The sequence below is a fragment of the Hemitrygon akajei genome, chromosome 5, assembly GCF_048418815.1.
Source record: "Hemitrygon akajei chromosome 5, sHemAka1.3, whole genome shotgun sequence".
Taxonomy (NCBI): domain Eukaryota; kingdom Metazoa; phylum Chordata; class Chondrichthyes; order Myliobatiformes; family Dasyatidae; genus Hemitrygon; species Hemitrygon akajei.
The window spans coordinates 37,805,670-37,822,881 of NC_133128.1; the positions used below are offsets into that span (position 1 = coordinate 37,805,670).

A 17,212-nucleotide genomic window follows, 5' to 3' on the forward strand; every position below is an offset into this window, starting at 1 on the left:
ATGCTAGCGAGGTGGAAGCTGGGCCTCGTTCAGGCGAAGCGGCAAATATGATCAAAATTCTGAAAGAGATAAGGGAGTTCCAGAAAGAAATAAAACAGCAGCTACATGATATTAAGTCAGAGGTCGCCAACGTCAATCAAAAAATAGGAGCGGCAGAGACTCGAATTGAGAAGGTGGAAGATCGCTTTCAAAATGTGGAACAGATACTAAGTAAGATGATAAAAATATTAAATCACCAAGAAGGTAAACTGCTTGACCTAGAGGGAAGATCACAGTGGAAAAATATCAGAATATATAACGTTCCCGAAGGAGCGGAGGGCTTGTCTATGATGGAGTTTGTCGGAAAGTTGTTGTTGGACGCGCTGGAGCTTCCTTCGACTATGGAGCTGGAAATTGGGAGAGCACATTGTGCGCTAGTCCTGAAGTCTACCTGAGATAGAGCAGATAAGCCATGCTCAATAATAATTAAATTCCTTCGATACAGTACCAAGGTGAACATTCTACGAAGGGCCTGGGGTAAGAACGGGGGGTTTTAGATGATAAATTAATATATTTTGACCAAGATTACACCCCGCGGTCCTGCAGAAACATAAAGAATACTCTGAAGTAAAACGAATACTAAAGCAAGAAAGGATTAGATTTCAAACTCCGTACCCTACTAAACTTCAAGTGTCTTATTGAGATGTGATCCAACTGTATCAGACAGTGGAAGAGGCGACTACAGACATGAAGGCCAGAGGGTTGCCCATCAGCGTGATCAAACCGAGGGAAAGCCTGGCAGAGGAATTATCCCGCTCCGCTTGGGAAATAATGCGAGAATCGAGAAGGCAGGAGACGGGAGGAGACCGAGAGAAGTATATCAGGAAGAGACTGGGAGTTTTCCAAAGACAGCCCTCACCCCCTCCAGAAGAGCCATAAGGTTTGGCTGACTTTAAAAATGTTGACAAGCTAACCAGAAGCAAAAGTACTTTATTCGCTCACTTACTCCTTTTTCCCAACCAAAATGAGGATATATATATGTGTGTGTGTGTGTGTGTGTGTGTGTGTGTGTGTGTGTGTGTGTGTGTGTGTGTGTGTGTGTGTGTGTGTGTGTGTGTGTGTGTGTGTGTGTGTGTGCATATATATGTATATATATGAGGAGTACACAGGGAAATCTTTTCTGTGTAATGGATTTGTTCACTGACTTTTATGAATACTGCAATGGGGGCTCTCAACCCACAAGTAGGAGGGGTTATCCCCCACAGCTAGACATTTCCTCTAGCTCAATGCAGGGTCATCTAGCAGAGACCTCAGCTTTGGAATCACACATTCGTTGCATTTTTGTTATTATTTGTATTTCTTGGTGCTTATTTGATTCAGGGAGTAGATTGATTAAGTTTTATTCTGCTAATTTCAATGATACATTGACAGATAGATACAGATGGCTAAGGACAAAGTAAAGTTCATTTCTTTTAATGTCAATGGGCTATTAAATCCAATCAAACGTAATAGAATTTTATCCAAAATGATAAAAGAACAACCCCATGTAGTATATTTACAGGAAACTCATTTAAGTGATAATGAGCATGGAAAACTAAAGAGAATGGGCTTCACTAATTTGTTTTTTCTCCTCATATAAATCAGGACATAGGGGAGGAGTTACTAATCTTATCACAAGTAAGCTAAATTTTGAAAAAGTATTCGAAATGGGAGATAAAGAGGGCAGATATATTCTAGTCAGGGGGAATATAGATGGCAATTCAGTTATTCTATTGAATATATACGCACCCCCAGGAAGTGATATTGGTTTCTTTCAGAAAATTACTGATAGGTAGATAGATAGATAGATAGATAGATACTTTATTCATCCCCATGGGGAAATTCAACATTTTTTCCAATGTCCCATACACTTATTGTAGCAAAACTAATTACATACAATACTTAACTCAATATAAATATGCATCTAAAATCACCCTCTCAAAAAGCATTAATAAATAGCTTTTAAAAAGTTCTTAAATAGTTTACTAAGAAATACATTGAATGGTAACTTAAGCTCAGTCCTGACCCCGCCACTTTAACATATCCTACCCCTGGCGTTTGAATTGTAAAGCCGAATGGCATTGGGGAGTAATGATCTCTTCATCCTGTCTGAGGAGCATTGCATCGATAGCAACCTGCCACTGAAGCTGCTTCTCTGTCTCTGGATGGTGCTATGCAGAGGATGTTCAGGGTTTTCCATGATTGACCGTAGCCTACTCAACGCTCTTTGCTCTGCTAGCGATGTCATACTCTCCAGTTCTGTGCCCACGACAGAGCCCGCCTTCCTTACCAGCTTATTAAGACGTGCGGCATCCCTCTTCTTAATGCTGCCTCCCCAACACGCCACCACAAAGAAGAGGGCGCTCTCCACAACTGACCTATAGAACATCTTCAGCATCTCACTACAAACATTGAATGACGCCAACCTTCTAAGGAAGTACAGTCGACTCTGTGCCTTCCTGCACAAGGCATCTGTGTTGGCAGTCCAGTCTAGCTTCTCGTCTAACTGCACTCCCAGATACTTGTAGGTCTTAACCTGCTCCACACATTCTCCATTAATGATCACTGGCTCCATATGAGGCCTAGATCTCCTAAAGTCCACCACCATCTCCTTGGTCTTGGTGATATTGAGACGCAGGTAATTTGAGTTGCACCATATCACAAAGTCCTGTATCAGTTTCCTATACTCTTCCTCCTGTCCATTCCTGACACACCCCACTATGGCCGTGTCATCAGCGAACTTCTGCACATGGCAGGACTCCGAGTTATATTGGAAGTCTGATGTGTACAGGGTGAACAGGACCGGAGAGAGCACGGTCCCCTGCGGCGCTCCTGTGCTGCTGACCACCGTGTCAGACCTACAGTCTCCCAACCGCACATACTGAGGTCTATCTGTCAAGTAGTCCACTATCCAAGCCACCATGTGAGAGTCTACTCCCATCTCCGTTAGTTTGTGCCTTAAGATCCTGGGCTGGATGGTGTTAAAGGCACTAGAGAAGTCCAGGAACAGCACCACTGACCCCATCCAGGTGAGAGAGGGATTTGTGCAGCAAATACGTGATAGCATCCTCCACTCCCACCTTCTCCTGATACGCAAACTGAAGAGGATCCCGGGCATGCCTGGTTTGTAGCCTTAGATTCTGTATTATCAGCCACTCCATGGTCTTCATCACGTGCGACGTCAAGGCAACAGGTCTGAAGTCATTCAACTCCTTTGGTTGTGGTTTCTTCGGTACCGGGACAATACAGGATGTTTTCCACTGTCTGGGTACTCTTCTCTGCTCCAGGCTCATGTTGAAGATGCGCTGTAGGGGGTCTCCCAGCTCAGTCGCACAGGCCCTCAGTGATCGTGGGGATACTCCATCCGGTCCAGCCGCCTTGCTGGTACAGATATTATGGTAGCAAAAACAGAAGGTCTCCTGATATGTGGAAGAGACTTAAATTTACAATTACAACCAAACTTAGACTCTTCCAATAGAAAAACATATGAAACAAAATCCTTACATAAGAAAGTTAATGCACTTTTTGAGGATGTTGGTTTAATTGATATATGGAGGGACCTCTTCCCCAACAGAAGGGATTACACTCATTATTCTGCTCCCCATTCTGTATATACAAGAATAGACTATTTCATAACATTTGGAAAAGGCAAAGACAAAATAAACACCTGTGGAATTGGGACAATAGATGTAATTGACCATGCAGCTATATATCTATCTGTTGATTTTGACCTACAACCAAAGAATACTATTTGGAAACTAAATTCAAGTCTACTCAATGATCCATACTTTAAGGAACAAATTAAAAAAGAAATTGGTCTCTACTTAGAATTTAATGATAATGGAGATGTTTCACTTCCCATTTTATGGGATACTCTGAAGGCTGTCTTAAGAGGGAAAATTATAGCGATATCTCCATATAAGAAAAAAATAAGGAATGAAACATTAGAGGAATTACATATTAGGCTGAAGGAACTAGAGATAAACACAAATTGAATTTGGCACAGGATACATTAGGGGAAATTAAAAGCATTAGGAATAAAATTAATAGTTTGGCTATGCAAGAAATCAGGAAAAAATTAATGTTTCTGAAACAGAGACATTATGAAAGTGGATCAAGGTCTATGAAAATACTGGCATGGAAACTGAATAAAAGATAGCAGAAAATACAATTGATAGAATTAGGGACCCAAGTACGAAAATTATAAAAAAAATAAGCTAAGTGAAATTCAAGAAGCTTTTGAAGTGTTTCACAAAACTCTATATTCCAAAGTTCCAGGGGGAAGCAAAATCCAAATTGACACCTTCTTGAATTCTCTAGAGTTACCCACTTTAAGCGAAGAACAAAATAGAATGATGACTGCTGACATAACTGAAGTTGAATTAAAAGCTGCAATTAGTAGGCTTAAATTAAGCAAGTCACCTGGATCAGATGGGTGTACAGCAGAGTGGTACAAATAATTTAAAAATGAGTTAATTCCTGTTTTACTCCCCACACTGAACTGGGCGCTAACAAAGGCACAAATGCCACTCAGTTGGAAGGAAGCGATAATCTCAGCTATACCAAAAGAAGGCATGGATAAAATGGAATGCGGGTCACTTAGACCAATATTCGTTCTTAATGTAGATTATAGATTATTTACCTCCATCATGGCCATATGATTTAGAGGAGTTTTTACCCATACTGATACATAACGATCAGACAGGTTTTATGAGACAACACCAAACACAAGACAATATACAAAGGACACTTCACATTATGGATTATATACAAAAAAGTAAAATCGAAGCAATAGTGATAAGTGTGGACGCTGAAAAGGCATTTGATTCAGATAATTGGAATTTTCTTTACAGAGTTTTACATAGATTTGTTTTCCAAGACACAATTATTAAAACTATACAGACACTATATGACAACCCTACTGCTAGGATTAAAATCAATGAATATTTACGAAATAGTCTTACTCTAGAAAGTGGCACGAGACAGGGTTGTGCATGATCACCGCTACTCTTCACATTATATCTGGAACCATTAGCTCAATACATCAGACAAAATGAAGATATCAGGGGAATTACTATTAAAGGGACAGAGCATAAATTGGCTTGTTACGTGGATGACATTTTAATCTATCTAGGGCAAGCATCATACTCTTTACCTAAATTGATGCAATCCTTTGAGCAATATGGTCAATTATCAGGATACAAGATCAACATAGATAAAAACCCAATTACTTTCATATTACTATAGCCCACTAAGAGAAATTGAAAGTAGATATCCCTGGGCATGGCAAACAAAGTCTTTCAAATATTTGGGCATATGATTTGGGCATTTGGGCTGTGATATGTTGGTGCAACCCATCATATGACGCTCAATGGAAAAACATTGAGGAGCAGGTACTTCCCATCCCATATAAGCAATTTCAGCTGATAACAACCTGCAAAGGTACATAAATACTATTAATAACACATGGGTGAAATTGACTCCTAAAATACGGAAAACAACTATAAAAGAATATAATCTAGAGGGAGATATTGCAATTCTTAAATGGTGTGCATATGACTCGGATTTTACACCAAAAAAAAAGGATGCCAGATTTAAGGACTGGACAGCTAAAGGAATAACAGTTCTTTGCAACATAATGAAAGAAGGAACACTGTTCAGTTTTGAAATGCTTAAAGAGAAACACTCAATAGAAAAACAAGATTTTTATTGGTATTTACAGTTGCGACAATATGTTAATAAGATGTTTAAAAAGGTAACCAAGGCAAGTACATGCTTGATAGAGCTATTTAGAAAAGCATATATTTCAGATAACGGTAGTAGAATCATTTCAAGCATGTACAGGGGTTGTCAAATCTTAAAACACATTTGACTTCATACATTAAAACAAAATGGGAGAAGGAAGGAGGGATAATTATATCTGAGGAAGAATGGACAACAATATGGAGGTATCAATGGAAGTGTACCAGTTCACAGAAATAGAGGGTGTTTGGAAAGAAAAACTTGATAAGATATTTTATTACACCCTCTCAGAAATCCCATTATGATAGTAACCTCCCTGTTTGCTGGAGAAATTGTGGAAATCAAAATGCAAATCATTATCATATTTTTTGGGACTGCCCTGTTATCAAAGACTATTGGAGGGGGATACACAATGCCCTACAAGACATCTTTAAATGTGAAATACCCTTATAGTGTAAGACCATATATTTTGGATATATACCTCAAGAATGGTTGAAAAGAGATAAATATTCAATGAATATATTGTTGGTGGCTGGTAAAAAGACTCTTACTAGGAAATGGTTTTAACAGGAGAGCCCAACTTTAAATGCATGGATGGAAATTACAATGGACATTTACAAAATGGAGAAGATAACAACATCTGTTAACCATAAGCTGGAACAACTTGATTCATACTGGGAAAAATGGTTGAACTACAAAATGCCTCACAGGCCTGATTTTATTCTTACAAATCAATGAATATGGTTTTTAAAAAAAGATCACCCCCTACTTGTACATGGTTTTTCCTTTTGCTTGTTTTTTCTTTCCACTCTTTTCTATAAGTGTATCCTCAGATCACTACTATGTGGAGATTTGTGACATATATGATTACATGATATATATGTACAATGTCTGAAATACATCTTATGGAAATGTTTGTTTGATGATGAACTTCAATAAAAAATAAATTACAAAAAAAAGGAAAATATGGAATCTGAAAGCAAGGTAGAAAACAGTATCAAAGTGGATACTAAAAGCATTTTCAAACTTGTGAAAAATAAAAGCAAGGTGAGAGTGGACATAGGACCGCTAGAAAATGAGGCCAGAGAAATAATGGCAGTGAACACTCTGGAAGACACTACAGGGTTGATGCACCATCAATAACTCTGAGACATGGGTTAAGGTAGGCTTTTATTGGCTGGAAGAAAGCACAAGCAGCAAGTGACCATCACACCACATCCTGGAGACTGAGGAAGGGTCTGTGGCTCCAATCGCCTTTATACCGGGGTCCGTGGGAGGAGCCACAGGAGCAGTCAGCAGGGGGGGCGTCCAGACAGGTGTATGTAGTTCACCACATAGGGTGCCAGAAATTGATGGGTGTGAGGGAAGAGAAGTGAGTGCAGTTACTATTACAAGGGAGAAGGTGCTTAAAAAGATCAAAGACCTAAAGGTACACAAGTCACCCAGACCAATTAAACTGTATCGTAGAGTTCTGAGAACGGTAGTGGTAGAGATTGTGGAGGCATTAGTAATGATCTTTCAAAAAATCATTGGACTCTGGCATTGTGGCAGAAGACTGAAAACATGCAAATGTCACTCGACTCTTTAAGGAAGGAGGAAAGCAGCAGAAAGGAAATTCTAGACCAGTTACCATGACCTCAGTGGTTGGGAAGATGTTAGATTCAATTGTTAAGGATGATGTTAAGAAGCACTTGTTGACACAGAACAAGATAGGACAAAGTCAGCATGGTTAGTTAAGGGAAAATCTTGCCTGATAAATATGCTGGAATTCTTTGAGGAGATTACAAGTAAGATAGATAAAGAGGATGCAGTCGATTTTGGATTTTCAGAAGGCCTTTGACAAGGTGCCACACACAAGGCTGCTTACCAAGTTAAGAGTCCATGGTATTACAGTAAACTTACTGTCATGGTTAGAGCATTGGCTGATTGGTAGGAGGCAGTGAGTGGGAATAAAAGGATCCTTTGCTGATTGGCTGCCAGTGACTAGTGGTGTTCTGCAGTGGTCGGTGTTGGGATCACTTCTATTTATGCTGTATATCAATGATTTAGATGATAGAATAGATGGTTTTGTTGCCAAATTTGCAGATGATACGAAGATTGGTGGAGGGGCAGGTAGTGTTGAGGAAACAGGAAGGCTGCAGGAAGACTTTGACAGATTAGGAGAATGGGCAAGAAAGTGGCAAATGAAATACAATGTTGGAAAATACATGGCCGTGCACTTTGGTAGAAGAAGCAAACGTGCAGGCTACTCTCTAAATGGGGAAAAATCCAAACATCTGAGCTGCAAAGGGACTTGAGAGTCCTTGTGCAAGAACACCATAAAGGTTGATGCAGGTAGAGTCAATGATGAGGAAGGCAAATGCCATGTTAGCATTCACTTCAAGAGGCCTAGAATACGAGAACAGGGATGTGATGCTGAAGTTTTATAAAATGCTGGTGAGGACTCACCTTGAGTATTGTGGCAGTTTTGGGCTCCTCAACTAAGAACAGATGTGCTGGCATTGGAGACAATTCAGACGAGGTTCACAAGGATGATTCTGGAAATGAAGGGGTTATCATACGTGGGATATTTGATAGCTCTGGGTCTGTACTTGCTGGGATTTAGAAGGATGACGGGGAATCCCATTGAACCTTTCAAATGTTGAAAAGCCTGGACAGAGTAGATGTGGAAAGAATACTTCCTATGGTGAAGGAGTCTAGGACAAGAGGTCACAGCCTCAGGTTAGAAGGGCGTCCATTTTAAAAAGAGATGCAGAGAATTTTCTTTAGCCAGAGGGTACTGAATTTGTGGAATTTATTGCTACAGGCAGCTGAGGAGGCCAAGTCGTTTTGTGTACTTAAGGCAGAGCTTTGAGAGGTTCCTGATTGGACATGGCAACAAAGGTTACAGGGAGAAAGCCAGGGAGTGGGCAGAGGAGGGGAAACGAGATCAGCCATGATTAACTGGCAAAGCAAACTCAATGGGCCAAAGGACCTAATTCTGCTCCTATGTCTTATGGTCTTATGGACACAGCTTCAGAGTACAAGGGTGTCATTTTAGAACAGAGATAAAGAGGAATTTCTTTAGCCAGAGAGTGGAGAATCTGTGGAATCCTTTGCCACAGGTAGCTGTGGAGGCCAAATCTTTATGTATATTTAAGGCAGAGACTGACAGATTCTTGACTGGTCAGGGTGTGGAGGGATAGGGGAAAAAGGCAGGGGATTGGGGCTGAGGAGAAAATTGGATCAGCCGTGATGAAATGACAGAACAGACTCAATAAGCCAAATGGTCTAATTCTGCTCCTGGATCTTATGATCTTATTTGCTTATAGGCACATGGGTCAAAGAGAAATGAAGGGCTGTGTGGGAGAGAAGGTTTAAATTGATGTTGGAGTAGATTAAAAGGGTAGCACAACATTATGAGCCAAAGGGCATGTACTGTGCTGGACCTATATTTTCCAGGGTACTTCAGACCTTGACATAGTTAATGAAGATGTCTTGGAGATAGCCTGCATTACAGCAAAGGAAGTACTGAATGTCTTAAAACACTTGAAGGAAGATCCTGACCAGTTATTTCCAAAAAGACTGGGAAGTTGAGAAGAAATTGTGGAAGCCCTGGAAGAGGGATTGGGGAAATCCACATAACCTACTGACTAAACATTTGTATTTTTGACATTGTCCCCCAACCTTGAACAAATTGATCTGTTGATATCTGCACAAAGGAAATGAGAACTTGTGTTGAAGTTTGTTGGGTTAGAGTGTAAAATTGTTATTTTCTTATATTTATCTTCTATTTTAACTTTGCTATGCTTGTTTATTTACTACATTGCCAATTTATTGGGTGCACCTCTAAAACAAATATATAATCAACAAATTACGCAGCAGCAACTCACTGCATAAAAGCATGCAGACATGGCCAGGAGGTTCAGTTGTTGTTTAGACAAAACATCAGAATGGGGAAGAAATGTGATCTAAGTAACTGTGTTGGTGCCACACACGGCAGTTTGATATCTCAGAAACTGTTGATCTCCTGGGATTTTCACACACTACACTCTCTAGAGTTTATAGTTAATGGTGCAAAAAAAACACAAAAAATATCCAGTGAATGGTAGCTTGTGGGTGAAAATGCTGTGTCAATGAGAGAGATCAGAGGAGAATGGCCAGACTGGTTCAAACTGACTGGAAGGGAATAGTAACTCAAATAACAACGTGCTATAACAGTGGTGTGCAGAAGAACATCTCTGACTGCACAACGTTTTGAATCACGGAGTGAATGGGCTGCAACAGCAGAAGATCTCAAACATGCGCACAGTGGCCACTTTATCAGATACAGAAGGTACTTAATAACCTAGCATTGAGTGTATTTTTATATAATCACCTATATGTGTGTAAATGTTCAATGAAGCTTCAGTAATTGGAATATAGCTGATTCTGTATTTGGCTGGGAGTTTCCCTGCAGCATCTGTCATGCCACAAAATCAGACTATTTCATAGGTTATTTCTTATCATTGGAATGTGCTTCAGCTTTCTCGTCTGAGCTAGTTTTTAGCATAAGACAACCACAGCTGTTTTGTTCCTTTCTTTCCCTTTGAATTCCTCCACCGTCTCCCTCTCTATCTCTGTCTCACAGCCCCCAGTAATCACAAATCAGGCTTCATTTCCCAATGCTGTCTGTAAGGAGTTTGCACGTTCTCCCCATGAGCGTGTGGCTCTCCTACAGCTGCTCCGGTTTCCTCTCACATTTCAGATCCATGTGGTTAGGGTCACTGAGTTGTGGGCACACTCCATTATGATGACAGCTTGGTGACCCTTGCAGGCTGCCCCCAGCACAATCCTTGGACCATGTCGGTCACTGACACAAACAAGACATTTCACTGTATGAAAGCATAAGTTGATGATCATTATTTTAATCATTATGAACATCTAATGAAATAGTTGTAATAACAAAATTTATCTCTCATTCTTGAAACTTCTGCACATCTCCAGATCAAACAACAGAACAACGTTTTCGTACCTTTTTCTTGAGGCAGCTCGCTAGTGCAACATTTAAATTAATATTTGCCAATGCTCCTCTCTTTAAGAAGAGAGAGAGGCAAAAGACAGGGAAATCTAGGCCAGTTAACCTGATTTCAGTGATTGGCAAAATATTATAGTCCATTACTGAGGATGAGGTTTTCAGATACTCAGAGATTCAGTATGTGATAAAATAGCCCAATATTAGTCAACTCAAGTCAAGTCAACTTTTATTGTCATTTCGACCATAACTGCTGGTATAGTACATAGTAAAAATGAGACAACGTTTTTCAGGAACATGGTGTTACATGACACAGTACAAAAACTAGACTGAACTACGTAATAAAAAAAAACAACGCAGAGAAAGCTACACTAGACTACAGACCTACACTGGACTGCATAAAGTGCACAAAAAACAGTGCAGGCATTACAATAAATAATAAACAGGACAGTAGGGCAAGGTGTCAGTCCAGGCTTCAGGTATTGAGGAGTCTGATAGCTTGGGGGAAGAACCTGTTACATAGTCTGGTCGTGAGATTCGAATGCTTCGGTGCCTTTTCTCATACGGCAGGAGAGAGAAGAGATCGTATGAGGGGTGCGTGGGGTCCTTCATAATGCTGTTTAATTTGCGGATGCAGCGTGTAGTGTAAATGTCCGTGATGGCGGGAAGATAGACCCCGATGATCTTCTTAGCTGATCTCACTATCCACTGCAGGGTCTTACGATCTGAGATGGTGCAATTTCCGAACCAGGCAGTGATGCAGCTGCTCAGGATGCTCTCAAAACAACCCCTGTAGAATGTGATGAGGATGAGGGGTGGGAGATGGATTTTCCTCAGCCTTCGCAAAAAGTAGAGACGCTGCTGAGCTTTCTTTGCTATGGAGCTGGTGTTGAGGGTCCAGGTGAGATTCTCTGTCAGGTGAACACCAAGAAATTCGGTGCTCTTTACGATCTCTACCGAGGAGCCATCGATGTTCAGCGGGGAGTGGTCGCTCCGTACCCTCCTGAAGTCAACAACCATCTCTTTTGTTTTGTTCACGATAAGAGACAGGTTGTTGGCTCTGCACCAGTCCGTTAGCCGCTGCACCTCCTCTCTGTAAGCTGACTCGTCGTTCTTGCTGATGAGACCCACCATAGACATGTCATCGGCAAACTTGATGATATGGTTCGAGCTGTGTGTTGCAGCACAGTCGTGGGTCAGCAGAGTGTTGCTGACTTCCTCGCCGCCACGTCGTTTTCCACCTCAAACCGGGCGTAGATGTTATTCAGTGCATTTGGGAGGGAGGCATCACCTGCACAGTCAGGTGATGTTGTCTTGTAATTGGTGATGTCCTGGATGCCCTTCCACATGCGCCGCGTGTCGCCGCTGTCCTGGAAATGACTATGGATTAGCCGGGCGTGTGCATGCTTTTCCCCTCTGATGGCTCGGGACAGTTTGGCCCTTTCTGTTGTTAGAGCTGCTTTATCGCCTGCTCTGAAGGCAGAGTCGCGGGACCTCAGCAGCGCACGCACCTCTGTGGTAATCCATGGCTTCTGGTTGGCACGTGTAGTGATGGTCTTGGACAGAGTAACATCATCAATGCACTTGCTGATGTAGCTGCTCACTGATGCTGTGTACTCCTCTAAGTTGGTAGAGTCACCATCAGTTGCAGCCTCCCTGAACATGTGCCAGTCAGTGTGCTCAAAGCAGTCTTGAACAGCAGAGATGGCTCCTGCTGGCCAGGTTTTCACCTGCTTCTGAACTGGTCTGAAGCGCCTGACGAGCGGTCTGTATGCTGGGATTAGCATAACAGAGATGTGGTCTGAGTATCCCAGGTGGGGGCGGGGCTCTGCCCGGTATGCGTCGGGGATGTTTGTGTAAACCAGGTCCAATGCGTTCTCCCCCCTTGTTGCAAAGTCCACTTACTGATGGAATTTGGGAGCACTGACTTAAGGTTCGCGTGGTTAAAATCACCGGCGACGATAAACAGACCATCAGGGTGTGCATTCTGCAGTTCGCTAATAGCCCCGTACAATTCACAGAGCGTCTCCTTAGCATTAGCGCTGGGGGGAATGTAGACACCGAATACAAGGACAGAGGTGAATTCCCGTGGCAAATAAAATGGTCTGCATCGAACTACCACAAACTCCACTAACGATGAGCAGTGTCTGGAAACCAGCACAGTGTTCTTACACCATTTCGTGTTGATGTAAACACACAAGCCACCACCGCGAGTCTTACCGGAGACAGCTGCATCTCTGTCCGAATGAAACAAAGCTAGCCCGTCAAGCTGGATGGCAGCGTCCGATATCCCATCAATGAGCCACGTTTCTGTGAAGACATACGCGGAGCAAACTCTGTACTCCCGCCGAGTATTACGTTGGAGTCGGATGTAGTCCATTTTATTGTCCAGGTAGCGGACATTGGAGAGCAGAATGGACGGGAGAGCCGGCCGGCTAGGGTTTGCTTTTAGCCTGGCACGGACCCCTGCCCGTTTGCCTCGCTTCTGCTTCCTCGCACATCGCTTTCAACATCTCCATCTCCGGCTACCAGCATCAAGCAAGTCTGAGGAATGTAGGCCCGTTCCCCTCAGCAAGCCGACGTCCCGTAATTCAGCCAGCAGGTCTTTGTGGAGGTTTGTTTTTGAGCGATCTCTGTATTGTAGTAGTATCTGGCGATGGTAGATAGCCGCTCTGTTATCCATGTGCCCTAATCGAAAATTGTGTTTCAAACTTCAAATAGAAAATTAAATTAAAGTAATACCAGTCGTTTCCTTAAAGGAAAACATTGTCTGACAAATCTGTCGGAATTCTTTGAGGAAGTAACAGGAATTATAGACAAAGGGCAGTCAGTGGATAATTTTTTCTTGAATTTTGAAAGGTTTTTGACAAGATGCCCAGATGAGGCTGCTAAACATGATAAGAGCCCATGGTATTACAGGAGGTCCTGGGTAATGCTATTACCCGAGTAATCAAATTGTCAACAAATAAGCTTTTCTCAGGCTTCCATCTAGATTTGGCCATCGATTTTAAATGACATTTCGATAACAAACTCTGTTTTTCATTGAAACATTGGTTAAAACTGATAACTGCACCCGGCTGTAAGCCCGAGAAGGGTTTATATACATATACACTGGGAAAGCACTAGATCCTTCGTCACATTGTCAAGTTCGTTGATTACACAACAGTGGTGAGACTCTTCACCAACAACAATGAAACTGCCTACGAAGAGGAGGTGGAAGAGCTTGAGGCTTGGTGCAGGCAAATAACCGCTTTCTCAATGTCAACAAGACAAAGGAGATGGTTATCAACTTCAGGAGAACTCGCAACACTCACACCCCTCTTTACATCTGCAGCACAGCAGTGGAAACTGTGAGCAGTTTTAACCTCCTGGGAGTGCACCATCTCACACAACTTCTCATGGTCCCAGAAGACATGCCTCACAATCAGGAGAGCTCACAACTGCCTCTACTTTCTGAAGAGGCTGAAGAGAGCTGGACTATGCACATCTATATGCATATCATTCTACAGATGTGCAGTAGAGAGCATCCTAGGATGGTGGATCACTACACAAGGCATAAGCTGCAGTGCAGCAGACAGGAAGGCTGTATGACGGGTAGTCAAAACTGCCTAAGGTATCACCAGCACCAGCCTGCCCACCATCAAGGACATATTTTCAAACACATGCCTGAAAAGGGTCAGTAGCATCATGAAGGACCCCGCCCATTTGGACCATTTGCCCCACTCCCATCAGGGAGGAGGCTACATAGCATCTATGCCAGGGCCACCAGACTCAAAGAAGAGTTATTTTCCCCAAGCAGTAAAACTGATTTCCACCTCCACCCATTAACCAACCCCCACACCCACCCCAGCAGCACTATATCATTTCCTGTCAGAGTCACCTTATATACGGACACTCCTGTGCCTCGGGTCTCTCTGTGGACATAGAATTAACGTATGTATGTAACACTTACCCAACAGGCTGGTATATGTCTAGGGGAAAAGGAGATCCAGCCACTCACCAACCCCACCTCCCGTACAAGCAGGTGCTGTGAGAATCAAGTTTATGCCGCGTGCACACACACCATATCAAACTCACACCAGATACCGTTATGGAATACACTTTAAAGATTTTACTAAAAGAGTACTATGCAATACAGTATATATGAAGGAAAAGAAAATAAAGTAAAAGGCGCCAACTTATCAAAGTTCAGTCAGTTTAGTGCACATCGTTGGAGCTCAACCATCGAACCATTCGACCCCTCGTCACTTTCCTCCGACCTCCACGTCCTCGCACCTGGGACCACCCTGGTGGTCGACCGAGCAGTGCAGCGCACGTCCACCTTCCTCAGCATCTTCTTCCCGACTCCCCTGAAAAGACCGCGAAAACCCCCAAGCTTCGAGCCCCACAAGACAAAATAACATTCCCCCATTGGTTAACAAATGAATACAACCCCGATATCTGCAAGTCTAAAGCTAAACGACTGCGAGAGAAAGCACTTATCATACAAAGAAGCATTCCTTCTCTTAACAGAGAAGCCATTTTGATTAACATACACAGTACATTGTACATGTGTAATTATCTTATATATTTACATTTACTGTGTTTTTATTATTTTTGTGTTCTTCATCTAATTGAGTTTTTATTTGTTTACATATCATTTTGTTCTCCTCTACGCTCGTGTACTGGAAATGACATTAAACAATCTGGTACTTGAAAGATATTAACATGGATTGAAGATTGGCTGACTGGCACAGAATGGGAATGAGGATCTTTTGTGGCTGGCTGCCAGTGACTGGTGTTGTTTCCCAGGGGTCAGTGCCAGGTCTGCTACTTTTCACATTATACAGTAATGCTTTGGGTGATGAAATTGATGGCTTCGTGGCCAAATCTGCAGTCGATACAAAGAAAGTTAGATGCTCACAGATGTTTAAAGAAAGCTAGATGTTCACACATAGAGTGGTGGGTGCGTGGAATGTATTGCCAGCGACGATGGTGCAGGAGGACACAATAAAATCTTTTAAGGGTCTCTTAGATAGGTACATGCAGCTTAGAAAAAATAGAAGGCTATGCACTAGGGAAATTCTGGGCAGTTTCCAGAGTAGGTTACATGGTCGGCACAACATTGTGAGTCGAAGGGCCTGTAATATGCTGTAGATTTCTATGTTTCTACGTTTTTACTTATTAAATTGAATAGAATTGTCTTTATTATTTACATGCTTCATATACATGAGGAGTAAAAAATCTTTACGTTACATCTCTGTCTATATGTGCAATGTGCAATTTATAATAAATAGAATGCGCCACAGAACAGTCAATATAAAATAGAAATACAGTTGTGTCAGCAAGAATCAATTGTCACTGAATTACTACACGGTGAAGCCTCTTCCAGGGATGCCCACCTTCAATAAGATTAAATCTTCCAAGAAGGTTTTTAGCCCCAAACATCGACTGTACTCTTATCTGTAGATGCTGCTAGGCTTGTTGAGTTCCTTCGGCATTTTGTGGAGATTCTCTGCAGATTTTCTCCTGTTTACAATATGTTTGAGTTCAGCTTGAAATTTGAAAGCAGAAAGTCAAGATTGACTAGTAGTTTTTCAGTGGAGTAATGGAAATTACATTGGTATGAGAGAGGAGTTGGCCAAAGTAAATAAGAAGGAGGTGCTGGCAGGGATGACAGCAGACAAGCAATGGCTTGAGTTTCTGGGGAATATTTGGAATTTAAGATAGATGTATTCCAAAAAAGAAATTCTCAAATGGCAAAATAATACGACCATGGCTGACAAGGGAAGTCAAAGTTAATGTAAAAGCCAAAAAGAAGGCCATTCAACAAAGCAAAAATTAGTGTGAAGTCAGAGGATTGGGAGACTTTTAAAACCCTACAGAAAGCTACTTAAAGAATCATTCGAAGGGAAAATATGAAATCTGAAAGCACGGTAGAAAACAATATCAAAGTGGATACTAAAAGCATTTTCAAATTTGTGAAAAATAAAAGCAAGGTTAGAATGGACATAGGACCGCCAGAAAATAAGGCCAGATAAATAATAACGGTGGACACTCTGGAAGAAACTACAGGGTGCCGGAAATTGACGGGAGTGAGGGAAGAGAAGTGAGTGCAGTTACTATTACAAGGGAGAAGGTGCTCAAAAAGCTCAAAGACCTAAAGGTACACAAGTCACCCAGATCAAATAAACTGTACCGTAGAGTTCTGAAAAAGGTAGTGGTAGAGATTGGGGAGGCATTAGTATTGATCTTTCAAAAAATTATTGGACTCTGCCATGGTGGCAGAAGACTAAAACAATGCAAATATCACTCCACTCTTTAAGGAAGCAGGAAGGCAGCAGAAAGGAAATTATAGACCAATTAGCCTGACCTCAGTGGTTTGGAAGACGTTGCAGTCAATTGTTCAGGATTTAGTTATAGAGTATTTGGTGACACAGGACAAGATAGGACCAAGTCAGCATGGTTTCCTTCAGGGAA

The 17,212-nt window shown here is 41.9% G+C and overlaps 1 protein-coding gene across 3 annotated transcripts in view; it reads left to right on the forward strand.

The window, feature by feature from the left end:
• Positions 1 to 17,212, forward strand: part of LOC140727642 (NXPE family member 3-like) — a 129,171-nt gene that overhangs the window by 63,121 nt on the left and 48,838 nt on the right. Inside the window, exon 1 of one of the 3 annotated variants that reach the window (XM_073045253.1) lies at positions 797 to 919. The exons of the other annotated variants lie outside the window; for them this stretch is intronic. The gene's annotated coding sequence lies outside the window, so the exon portion shown is untranslated. Of the gene's footprint in view, positions 1 to 796; positions 920 to 17,212 lie in introns of those variants that run through there. 3 annotated transcript variants of the gene reach the window in all.